Source organism: Pteropus vampyrus, unplaced genomic scaffold, assembly GCF_000151845.1.
Source record: "Pteropus vampyrus isolate Shadow unplaced genomic scaffold, Pvam_2.0 Scaffold304, whole genome shotgun sequence".
NCBI lineage: Eukaryota > Metazoa > Chordata > Mammalia > Chiroptera > Pteropodidae > Pteropus > Pteropus vampyrus.
In genome coordinates this window covers 407,151-419,719 of record NW_011889085.1, presented here as the reverse complement: position 1 = coordinate 419,719, position 12,569 = coordinate 407,151, and the positions used below count along the sequence as shown (strand labels likewise).

Below are 12,569 nucleotides of genomic sequence, written 5' to 3'. Positions count from 1 at the left end.
GGGTTGCGACCACTTAAAGTGCTTGTTTCCAAGGGGCCCAAAGACGGCACCACGGAGGCAGAGCCGGCACGCTGCAAACTCCAGTGTGTACCTGAAGTTACCAGCGACTCACACGCACGAACCGCGGGTATAAACGTGCTGCCCCGTGGCACCGCCTCGACTCTGTAGGGCCGAGGAACCGCGGGCAGCTTCACGGAGCAAACTACGTGGGCAAGCATTACAGCCAGCGCTTTGTCACTCTCGTCCCCAGAGGTCAGAGGACAGACACTGCTGGGAAACACCAAACATTTCACCGTGGGAACAGAAGCATCGGTTTTCCTATGTTACGCAACATCGTGCGTGAGAAAATATGCTGTTTTTGTACGATTCTCCCAATCCCCTCTCCCAAGCACTCTGTAAAAAAGCCGAAGCGTCAGTGCGCAGAGCAGCGCCCAAGGTCGTCTGCTTCTCCTCGTCCTGGAGACGCACTTACCAAGAGAACAGAGCCGCGCCCTGGCCCGCCGAAGGCCAAGGCCGTGATGGCGATTCATCATAAACTTAAAGTCCTGCCAAGTGTTTAAGATGTGGATTCTACGCATTGAGCGGAGAGAAACCAACCTCAATGTACACTGACCTGCTAGATTAAATGACCGTTCGCATGCCCTCTCGAACCTACTGACAAACACCCACAGCCCACGAACCTTCAGCACTGAGTTGTGGTTTTTTCCCAAAACTACTTTTGCTATTTGTATTTGTTAGTGTAGTTGTGTAACGTAACGAAATAGTACACAAACTGATAAAATACAGTGTGAAGATACAGCAAGATTTCATAAACGTGAACGGGCTAAAATTATTTTTTCTCTCATTGCAAGACGACCACAGAAGACTGGCGACAGAACCCCAACGCCTGCATCAGGCTGCTCAACGGGCATCTCCAAGCTCTTTTCCTAGTTTAACTATAACCGATCCTGGAAATTACAGTCCATGCACCGAGTGTGGTTCATGCAAGAAAGTCAACGTGGAATGCTCGTGGGTCTGGACTCGAGGAAAAGGTCTTGGCCCTACCCCGAAGGCTGGCAAATGAACGCACGTTTATATGATTAAATGAAGTAAATGAAAACGCACGCATGCTCCAGAGAGCCAGAGGGCCAGGAAGTCTCTGACCCTGCATGACCTCATTCAATAACCCGAGCGGATCCAAGTTCAAAACATTCTCGGCTGCAATACTGAGCTTTTTCAAAGGCTGGATGGACAGGGTATGCTTTAGGGACCGAAGTGAGACCCCTGAAACTTGTCGTCGATCACCATTTGTTGAGTACCAACAGCATGGCAACACAAAAAAAGTCTTATTAATGAAAAGGAGCAAACACTAAACGCATAAAGAGTTGAACCATGTGGGAGTCTGTCAGAGATAACGTTTACAAGATGTTTCGTTTTAGAAATTCACTTTACTCAGGACTACTGGTAGGAAGTGAATTTCCTGAAGACTAAACTGCATCCCACAGATCTGCTCCCCAAACAAGCCATGGGAGGGCGGGGAGGGCGGGGAGGGCTGAGGCTGCAGCAAACTGAGTCAGCAAGTTTCCTGAGGAAAAAGTTAAATATAGCTTTCTAAGATAATTATTTTTGTTGGAAAAAATGGGGAAAATGCTGGGTTGAAACAAGAAAATAATGTTTCAAAGTTCTCGGCAAACGCTATAGGAACGGGGTGAACTCATGCAAGAGCAGCCTCACGCTGCGGGTGCCCGAGTGTGCACGTGTTCCCGCGGGACCTGTGTATGCGTGTGTGCTCGTGCGTGCTCGTGTGTGCGTGTGCATGCGTGGGCCCGAGTGTGTGCGTGTGCATGTGGCGCGGCAGCCTGGGGAGGGACCGGGGCATCTTGCGCTGACTGACTCCTGCGTACCACGGACTCTGCACCCTCTGGAGGCAGAGAGAAGAGGGGTGCTAGCTGCCTAGTGTATCCTAAAGCTCCCTCCCCATACGGTTCTCAGTGTCTGGGTTCTCAGTGTCTCAGTGTCGGGGTTCACTAAAGATCTTGACGCTAGGAATTCAAATAGAAGCTCTTAACCGAGGACACATCAAATGATCCCCTGCAGGACTCTGTTACATGGGGTCCCCAGGCCTGCCCCACAAATAATTCCACACTGTACACTCTCCCTGGTGACGGGGTGTAGACAGATCGTGGGCAAAGACTGCAGTGAGGCCGCCTGGGCCCGCCCCCCAGGTCTGCACCCTGCCTCGCCCACCTGCCCTCCAGTTGTGGGGTTGAGCCAGCACCTTCCTCTCCCTGTGCCCTGTGCCCCCTGCCGGTCACCTGGGAAAGTAACCACACCGACTGTTTAATATTTATCACTGATAAAGATTAAACGAGTTGACCCCTCAAAGCACCTAGAACAGTGAATGGGACATAGAAAGCACTATTATATGTGTTCAGTGTTTTTAAAAGTCCAAAATATTTGTAGTCATAGAAATCCTTGAGCAAATGCAACAGGTGGCCTGAGCACGGATGCCGGTACCTATTGGGGTTCACTCCCTTCCACACCAAGCTGAGAGCCACTGTCCACTGCTGAGTGAAGCAGCTGCAGGCGACAGGCTCTCACAACTGCCCCACTCAGCCTGGAAACGGAAGTTCCATCACGTGGCCCCTTCTGGTCTGGCCTCTTCCATCGTGATCTCTCTCCGTTCCTGTTCACAAACACTGGTGCCAACCACTAGATGTTCTCCATGAACTGAACCTAGACAAGACGACACCCTCACAATCCCCTTCCTTTCGTTTAAAAGATGACGGGGAAACAACCGAAGCACAAGTACTCAGAGTGCCTGCTCTCTGCCCACTCTCTGCGCGCCCTTCCTAAGGGGTTCTGAGTGCTGCTGGAGTACGCGGCGGGGTGAGGACCAGGGGAGAGGTGAGCGGAGCAGCTAAGTGGGCTGAATAAGACGGGTGAGAGTGATCAGCAGGGAAAACGGCTGCGGACTGGAAGGGGAGAGAAGATGGGTAAGAGGACACCCTGAGCCGTGGCCTTTGTGTGACAGGAGAGGCTGGGACTCTACAGCGTGGAGGCGGGGACTCGAATTGGGGGCGGGGACTTTAGAGCGTGGGGCGGGGACTGGAGTTGGGGGCGGGGACTGGAGTTGGGGGCGGGGACTGGAGTTGGGGGCGGGGACTCGAGAGCATATGGCCAGTGACTCTAAGTGCGTGGGCGGGGCGGGAGCGGGGCGAGGTGTTTTGCCGCCTGACGTTTATACTCCCTTTGCAGCCTCTCCAAGAGATCGCCATAAAGCCCACGCTACTCATTAAGCTGTTGAGGTTTGGGATCTGTATTCCTTTGGATGTCTCACCATGCCAAAACCCGTCTTTAAAAAAAGGCAAGCAAAAAAGTCCAGTTTCATCTGAACCACGCCAATAAAAGTCTTTTCCGGTGTGGGGCCTTGACAATGGTCTTAAGACAGAGAAGCACTTTTAAAATTCAAAGGAAATCCTACTGCAACAAAATAACTGATCGATAAATCCTCAGGATACAATAAGCAACACACTGGTAAAACTGGATGGTTTGATGAATACTACTTCTTGAAATTACTGAGAAAGGATCAAGACCGTATCTAAGAAAATAAACCAGCCAGTAGGTAAAACTTTCAGAACTAATTTCAGAATAATTAGTTTAGAAATCAGTGAAGTTTCAAAAAGACTAAATAAAATAAATAATTATATTCCAGCACTAATTCATTAAAAGGAACAGTCTGCATCTTGTATAAACATGTTTATAAAACGTTCAAATTATGGGATCGAACACAGCACTGCTATGAAATAATATTAAAAATCTCATTTATTTTCTAGGGAGAATTTTTAAATTAAACCTTTTTGAATAAATTCAAATGATTTCTGAGTTAGGAATGGAAGAGCTAAAAGGAATGAGTAATATTTCTTTCTATAATTCTCATAGCCTCTGCTTTTTTCGGTTTTGTTTTCAATTTTCAAACATTTTTAATATTTTTTAAATTTTAATTTTCTTATGGAGCTAAGATAATTAGTTTTGCATAAAACTTACAGAATGAGCATGTCTCAGGTAATGATAAGTTTCTCTGCGTGTACTTGCAAAGCAAAAAATTAGCACATACAATAAAATTAAGGTGCTGTTCTTTTAATAAACCACAATTATTTACTTGCTCTAATCAAGCTATTCTGACTTCAGTTGTTGCCAATACTCTTAATCTTCCTTTTCAAGTATGAACAGAAATTACACTTACAAATGGCGTTTTATTCTTCCTACCATACTGTTTGGTCTTCAGACTTCTGATGACACAATATGGTATGTGGGGTTTAAATGCAAGAAATATATTCGACTTATTGGCTTCTTATTGAAAATATGAGCCCTCAGCTCAGGAGGCTCATAAAAATGGCTAAGAGGGCTTTTCCCTCCGTCTGTCAATTACTTGTAAGCAGAGCAGCCACACCAGCTGTCAGATGTCTGCAGTTCTGGACGGGAGCCTGAGGAAGATCTGGAGTCAGCTGTGGAACACGCAGGTAATGGGTTCCATAATGTGCTTGTCTCACAGCAAAAACGCAGGAAAAAAGCCGAGAAAAACATTCAGTATTAGAGAAGCAGCGGAATGAGGTGGGGGTGTGCTGAGTTCACAACACTTAACTCCATTTAAACTGCGTAAGATTTACGAAATAATTTTTACCCAGAATGTTTTAAGTCTCTATATTTACTGGCAAATAAAACAGTAAAATCGAAAGGAATTCTTTCTTAAGTACTTAACAAACTATGTAGCTTTCACGTATTTAAGAAACTCATGTTCAACTTTTTAAATACAGAAACCAGGAGGGCGAGGCACTGAAGTTCATGACCACAAAGAGTCGGTTTTGAAAAACAAGTTCCAGACTCCCGCCTGCCTGGTACTGCAGACTTCTCTCTCGTAAGGCTGGGCCAGGAAGCCCCGAGGGGACGCGGTGCCGTGTGGGGTGAGGCGGTGCGGGGTGAGGCGGAGCAGGGTGAGGGCGGAGCGCGGTGAGGGCGGAGCGTGTTTCCACCAGGGCTTCTGCACCAGGTGCAGGCGGCCAGCCTGCAGCTGCCGCAGCGGGGCCAGGCTCCACGAAACCCCTGGGACACTGAAGGAGAACTGCCAGACGCCCTTCAGAGCAGTTACGACGGCGGGGTGGCTCCACAGTGTAGCGGTCAGCACGCCTGCTTTACACGCAGAAGGTCCTGGGTTCGTGCCCCAGTGGAGCCACGGGTTATGGCCAGGGGGCACCAGGCCCTAGGCCCCAGGCTCCGTGTGCACCCCACGAGCATGTGGGAGGAGACGCCCCGCCTTCAGAGATCCAGTCCTCAAGGGGAAATGGCAACATCCATAGGTAGTGGGTGGAAGTGGGGGGGCGGGGGGCACAGTTACAATAGTGGGATACGAATATGAAGAAATGTCTAGTGAGAAGCCTAAGCTGGCGTCTAACTCTGAACCAGATCTAGATGTCCCTCACCATTGTCACGAGTCCTGGGCTCACAGCCACCCTCACACTCAGCCACAGCAAATGCCTCACTGTATGTCTTACAGGTAAAAGGAGAAACAACTTTGTTTAGTTTGATCCAAGTATGGTTTAGTTCAATTTAATTCAAAATGCTTCATAAACTGACTATATGAAGAACACCATCAGAGACAAAGAGTAAATTTAAAAACCCTCACTATCCTCAAGAAACTGACCGAGAGGACATACATGTACATGACAACAACACAAAGAAGAGCGTGCGGGACCTCAGTGGGTGTTTCGAAGCTGCCTGCTCCCGGAGGAGCCTCACAGCTGCGGGCTCTCCGCGGGCCCCGGAGCTGCACCCTCTCGTCCAAGTACGAACATCCCTGGGTGCGTGTCTCAATTTTCTTAAGATGTCAGACGTACCACCTCTGAATGGCCTGTACTGAATTATACACTACAAACCAGGTGACAAATCAATGAAAACCTTCCCTACAGTCTACTCTTAACAGAATACCCCGTCCCCAAAACACAGCAGCAGAGGAGGGTCTGGTTCAGCTTCAAGGCTCACCCCAAGCCCCGGGAGAGGCTGCCGAACACCCCGAGGATGCAGCGAGCACCTGCCCGGGTGAGCTTCCAGGGCACGAGAAAGAGGTGGAAATAAACAGGTGAAGTGAGTTGCAGGAACGCATGTTACTTAACCCGGTATGTCCGAAATGCGATCACTCGACACGTGACCCACATAAAAATGGAGATGGGCAACCTTTTCCTTCATACCGAGTCTTCAAACTCCCCTGGCGTCGTACGGCAGCACGCACACCTCAGCCAGGACTTGCGGCCAAGGTGTCCCGCAGCGCAGCGCTGGAGGGCCACCTTCGGGAAAGGGCCCTTCAGGCTTCCTGCCCCGCACACAGCTCCCGCCCCGGCGCCCCATCTTCCTTCCGCAGGCTGAGGCGGAGCCCCACAGCTCCACTCGGCCGCTCTCTGGTGCTGAACATGGGGCCGGGTGGTCAGCAGATTTTAAAGCCACGTGCTCAAAGGCCAAAAGCGAAAGGGACAGACTCTCCCGGTGTCTTCCTGGTCTACCTACCTCCAGACGCTCGGCGCACCCCCCGCAGGAATGCGGGGCCCGGAGGGCCTGGAGGCCTGGGCCTCCACACCGCTCAGGCGGGGCCACTGCTGTGACCAAAATGACGGCAGTTAGCACACGAATTTAGAGATTTCTGATTTCTTTACATAATCTTTAATTAAAAATACTACAGCCCATTCTGGTTTAGAAACATTTCAACTTCTCTTAAATGTCACAGCATAAAGTAACTTTGCAGAGATGTGTTCGGAATTCCACTACCTTGCACGTTTCTAGAAAAAAGTCTTTTCACCATCATCTCGTTAACGGTAACGGGAGGCAGTGTCGCTCAGGGAAAATGGCGCTCGCCCCAAGTGGAAGGCCAAGGCCTTCAGACCGCGCTTGTCACACACGAATCGTGTGATGCGTTAGGCCTCTCTGCAAAACTGAGGCAAAATTACGCCTCTCCACATCGAAAACCCAAACTGGAAACCATGTATGTCCTCAAGAATTTCAAACCGCCTTTCGCTTCGAAAGCAGCATCGCCTGAAGCAAATGTTACTTCCAACGTCATGTTGTAAAACTTCTTGAAAGTGAGTGTAGCTGACAATGCCAAAATAAATGGCCAAATTGTGAAAGGAACATAGTTCTGACTGTGAGTTCAGTTCCTGTTCATCAGCTCCTGCTAGCTTTTTACTAATAACTAAAAATAACGCCTGACGTTCTTTGTGAGAGAATTCATTACACTAAAAATGCTAAACCTGAGCCCCTGGGATCACGAAGCTTCCCGATCAAGGTCTGCGGCCGACCTTTAGGGACCTGAAGACTTATCACGATAGAGAAAGCAAAGAAAAAACGTACGCGAACGTCCAGGCACCTGCTATTGCTGCCGAGAAGACGAAGCGCGGCACTCTGCGCGCACGCTCTGCTCCCCGCGGATAATCCGGCGGGGGCGCACTTCCGAGCCGGCAGCACAGGGCGCCCCGGCGGAGCAGGGTGGTCCCGCACCTGTCCCTGAGACTGACTGAGTCCTTTGTTTCTTAAAAAGGTCAGTAAGTTTTTCGAATGCCTTGATGTCAGTGCACGATGACATCTTTCGGAAATGTTTAAATGTTGACAGAGGAAGTAGGATCCCTCCCCTCCTACTCGTTCCAAAACATGTAGGCAGGAGCAGCTCATCATGTCAGCACACGACAATGTCATTGCTTTCTTGTACAAAGAGCGATTAAAATGCTTTTTTCTTGGTGGGGGGGGGGGCGCGGTAAACACTAATTAACAAGTAGTTAATATTCAGTGCCAAGGCCATTACGGAGCCCCGACTGAAAAGCAGAGTAAAATCCTCATCTCGGTATCCAGACACCCTCGGTCACCCAGGCGCGTCCTCTTGGCTCCCGAATGCTCTTTGCCGCACTTCAGCCAACAGCCCTGCCTCAGACCCACTGTGCCCAGCTGGCACCAGAGCCCCGAGAACCCGGAGAAGACAGGACGAAGCGGCCCATCTGCTGCCCTCTGTCTGCGGATGTCAGTCAGACGGAATTGTGATACTGGTTAAGACTGGGCTTAGATATAAATGTTTATGTTGCAATAATGTAAAAACATGTATGTATCTTTTGAAATAAATGAAACCCACATGTACATTTCAATAATTGTTTATTTTAGTGGGTTATGGGTGATTTCTCCATTTAATTTTTAAATTTCTGAGCACGAGATACTGCATTAACAATTAAAACACATTTAAAATTTATCACAGTTACCTATTAACGGTTGAGGCCACTTGGTAGGAATTCTACAAAAATATGAAAACCCCAACAGACTATTAAAAATGTTGCTTTAAGCAACCAAAGAATTTATAAATACTGTAATTTTAAAAAACTCAAGGCTCTACAGCTCAAGAACTTTAAAAATCAAGCCTCTTCTGAAAATCATTCATATGGTTTAAGAAAGTATTTCAGTCAGTTCTAAAAGCCAGATCTACCAATTTCAGAGTCTTCAGCCAAATTTGAGTTAGCTTTCAGGAATTACAAAAAGAATTTAAACTAAATTCAATTCAAAAATGAGTTTTTAAAACCAATTCTTAAGAACAAAACGGCAAAACAAATACTCTCAATGCATCTGTTTTTTCAAAAGGAACAAAAAAGGGGATTTAAATACTAATAGGCAAATGATTTATACTGGATACAATGTTTTGACATCAGTTCCTAAGATAGGTTACTATAAAAGTTTTTGCAACTATCTGCAAGAAAGAGGAAAATTACAAAGGGCTTAATTTTTGCAGAAGTAGAGACTTCATGAAAGCATTCCAGCTCCAATTTAGTTTGATGTATTGTTAAAACAGAGAGAAAATGCAAATACCCCAAATCTTTAACTCCAAAGGACTTGCATACTTTCTTAGTCTAAAGCATGCCTGGGTCTTAGAGACGGTTGATTTCAATCTGGCACAGGGTTTTACAGCTTAAGAGTGAAGGGAACGAGCAGAAGATGACAGTCATCTTATGTTCGAAAGAAGTATCTTAAACCTTAGGCGATTAACTGTGGTTGAAAACGAAGCCAGTGGGGACCCCTGACGCCGTGCATGACACACCTGCGTGCAGCTGACGGCTGCCAAACGTGACGGACTGATCAGAGCTCCTGGCACTCTTCTAACTCTTCGGGATGAGATTTAACACGAGGGAGACAGGACTCTTGAGAGGGAAGGTCAAATGCGAACAGATGTCTATTAGGCAATATCTTTTTTTGTTGTTTTTTTAAGGTCAGATTTGAAAGACCCAGGCTTTTCAAGATGTTCAACAAAAGAATAAACTTGTTTTACCTTGGTCTCATTTTTCCGGAGTTCACTTTGAAAATAAAGTTTCCACTAAACCAGCTTACAAATCTCCCTAATCTATATGGGTTATAAGAAACGAATATTCGTATCCATTTTAGCAAGGACAGGCCTCACTATGAGGTACATTTTCTGGCTATAACAGATAAAAATCAAAAAACAAAGGTGACAAACAGAATTGTATTTCTCCAATTAACTCGTCTCCTTCATGGAGAAATATGGTCCGTTCAATGCTTCAGGTGAGACAGATAAGGAAAATGAAAAAGCAGAGACGCCGGGGACCACCGGGCGCGTCCTGGCGACACAGACGGCACCACGGAGCAGCCTGAGGGCTGCACGACCACAGCAGAGACAGAAGAACCACCCAGCGGTGACAGGCTATAGTTCGAACTCAGAAATATTTCTTTTTTAAAAAACATGCAAAAGAAAACAGATCTGCTTTACATCTTAAACAATTCTTGCTGTTAAGCAGGAAATGTTTTTATAGCAACTTTTAGAGTCAAGTCGTTACGATAAAGGTTCACACTTGTTTGCACCCTCAGCAACCAAAACAAACCGATGAAGAGAAAAAGTCTCATTCAAAAATGCCTTTGCTCATGAAATGGGGAGGTCGGGGAGGGATGATCGGGATCAGTTAGAAGGAGGAATAAAAGAATCATGTTATGACCCCATCTACAGCAAGAGCTGAAGGCAGTTTCACTGATAGCAAAGAATATATCCTCACCAAGATATGGCAGAAAGGAGCAAAGGCAGAACTATAAATGTGTTTGAGTAACAGATACTATACTGACACGTACGTGGGCATCTTGTTTCAGTCTCATATCATGTGGAAAGAAATTTCCATGGGAAATACATTCTCATTCCTCACAAGAAATTTAATCTCTCATAATTTTCCCACAAACTCATTTTAGAAAATAACTTACTACATGAAAGTTTGCTATAAAATACATTAAAAGATTAAGGTCACACCTTATATACGCACATAGTCTCAAAAACAGTCCAAGGATTCAGGGCGCAGCTAGCTGAGCTGGAAAAGACGACGCTGTCATCAGCTGTGCACAGAGCAGCCTCCCTCCCCTGCAGCTGAGCTGGGAACAACGGCGACTCGGGCAGTGGGGTCCACGCACACGGATCACTTTTAATACGTACAGTCCCGTAAATGTAATTTCCTTCCTTGTGACTATCTTGATAACATTTTCTTCTTTAGCTTACTCTATTGTAAGAATACAGTACATAGCATACGAAATATGTGTTATTCAACTGTTTATGTTATTGGTAAGGCTTCTGGTCAACAGTAGGCTGTTAGCATGCGGTTTGGGGGGAGTCGAAAGTTACATGGGGATTTTCAACTGTGCAAGTGGTGGGAGCACCTAACCCTGTACTGTTCGAAAGTCTTCTGTATATAAACAGGGATCAAAAGTACCTCTCACTAACACTTTTTCCAAATCCGTATTACATTACTTCCACAAGCGATGGAAGATCCTGAGATTATACTAATATTGAGAAAAGGGGATTCTGAAGAAATACACTTCAGCTGGCTAAGCATCTTCACCATCAGAGAAGACAATTAGGAACAAAACCATTACGGAGAAAGGATCCATCATACCGCATCGCAAGCAAGGTGACTCGGGGCAATAATCTACCTTACGTGCAATGAAATCCAGAAATGCTGAACTTAAAAAGTACCAACAGCACAGATCACCGTTGAGAAGACACAAGGGTTTCCCCATCAACGAGGCAGCAAAAGCCAGGCAGGAGGTAAAATCCCACACTCACAATTTGCAGTCTTTAGATTTAAAGGATGCCCCATGTAGAGAGGGAAACTCTAATGAGGGCCTATAAGAAATACCTTAAGAGACAAAACTGGAAATGACAAAAAGGGAAATGAAAACCAATTGAGAAACAAAGCCAATGTTACATAAAGCGTGAAAGGTTTCGCGGGGGCTTAGGAGACAAATGGGTGCACAAACGGCACGTAAACGGAGCTGGAAGACGGCGCCATGGCGGCGGGGGCGGGGGCGGGGGCGAGGGAGCCATTTCCACAGATGCCTCTCTGTTCGGACGGAGCCATGCGGGTCCGTTTCTTCGCAGCGTTTAAGCTCTATTCCTCTTTAGATGCTCGTTTTCTTATGCATCAGAGTGGGGTCAGGGTGAGGAGGGGGACGCTACCCATCTGAAAGTGAGAGTTCAGATAAGCACACTTAGGCCACCGTGAAATGTTAAAACCAAGTTTTATTTCCATCTGCTACACTGGAGGCACACAACGACCTAAACACATCTCTTTAAACTCCTTTCCTTGCAAAACCAGATGACGGTGTAAGAGGAGCGTTTACGAGGTTTGGACAAAATAACATACAGCACAATCTAAAGAAAAGCTTCATTTAACTTTCTTTGAAACTTTAGTTTTCTTTTTTGTAACCCCTGACCGACAATGTCACCAATGCGGGAGTGGTGGGACCCTTGCCAACGTTCCTCTATAAAGCTGCTTTTAAAATGGCCGTCCTTTCTCCCGGGCCAACCTGACCGCCTTCCACCAGATGGTTTGTCCCTATTCTCTCCCCGAAAGAAAGATCTAGTAAAAATGACACCAAAAGAGCACTTGGGAGGGGGGTGAGCGGTAGGAAATTCTCACTAGACAGCAACCCACATTTCCAGCCGTGTGTCACCTGCTGAGTCATTAACACCGCCTCCCGGCTGCAGGCCGGCGGCGGGCCACGGCGGGCCGGAGCGGGGGGCGGCCTCAGTACAGGTTGTCGGCGCCCGCGCTGCGCGGCGTCTTGATCTTCTCGAGGTTCTTGAGGATGACGTCGTGCAGCGTGGCGTACTGGTTGCGCACGTGCAGCAGGATCTGGCGCACGCTCAGGTACTCGTTCTCGTCCACCTCGGCCACCGTGCGGCGGTAGTCCTCCACCTGCGGGTACTTGACGATCTTGGACACCAGCTTGGCCCGGGTGTTGTAGTAGGTGGAGAAGCGGCGCAGGTAGGAGGCCGCGGTGCTCTCCACGGTCCAGAGCCGGTCCACCGTGTCCTCCTGGATGGACACCCCGAAGTTGTTGCCGTCCTCCACCTTGGGGATGAGCAGCTGCACCCACATGCGCAGGGTGCTGCACTTCTCCCGCAGCAGCTCGATCTCGGGCTTCACGCGCTCGATCAGCTCCACCAGGTGCTGGTTGCTGCGCAGCAGCGGGCCCGGGCCGCCGGGCAGCAGCGCGGCCCCTTTGCCCGTGGGGTCGCG

The 12,569-nt window shown here is 47.8% G+C and overlaps 1 protein-coding gene and 1 pseudogene across 2 annotated transcripts in view; both read right to left on the bottom strand.

Moving 5' to 3' along the window:
• Positions 1-12,569, bottom strand: part of ATF6 (activating transcription factor 6) — a 94,261-nt gene that overhangs the window by 19,082 nt on the left and 62,610 nt on the right. The gene's annotated exons all lie outside the window — the stretch shown is intronic.
• The window catches only part of LOC105303415, a 17,127-nt pseudogene continuing 16,106 nt past the window's right edge, over positions 11,549-12,569 (bottom strand).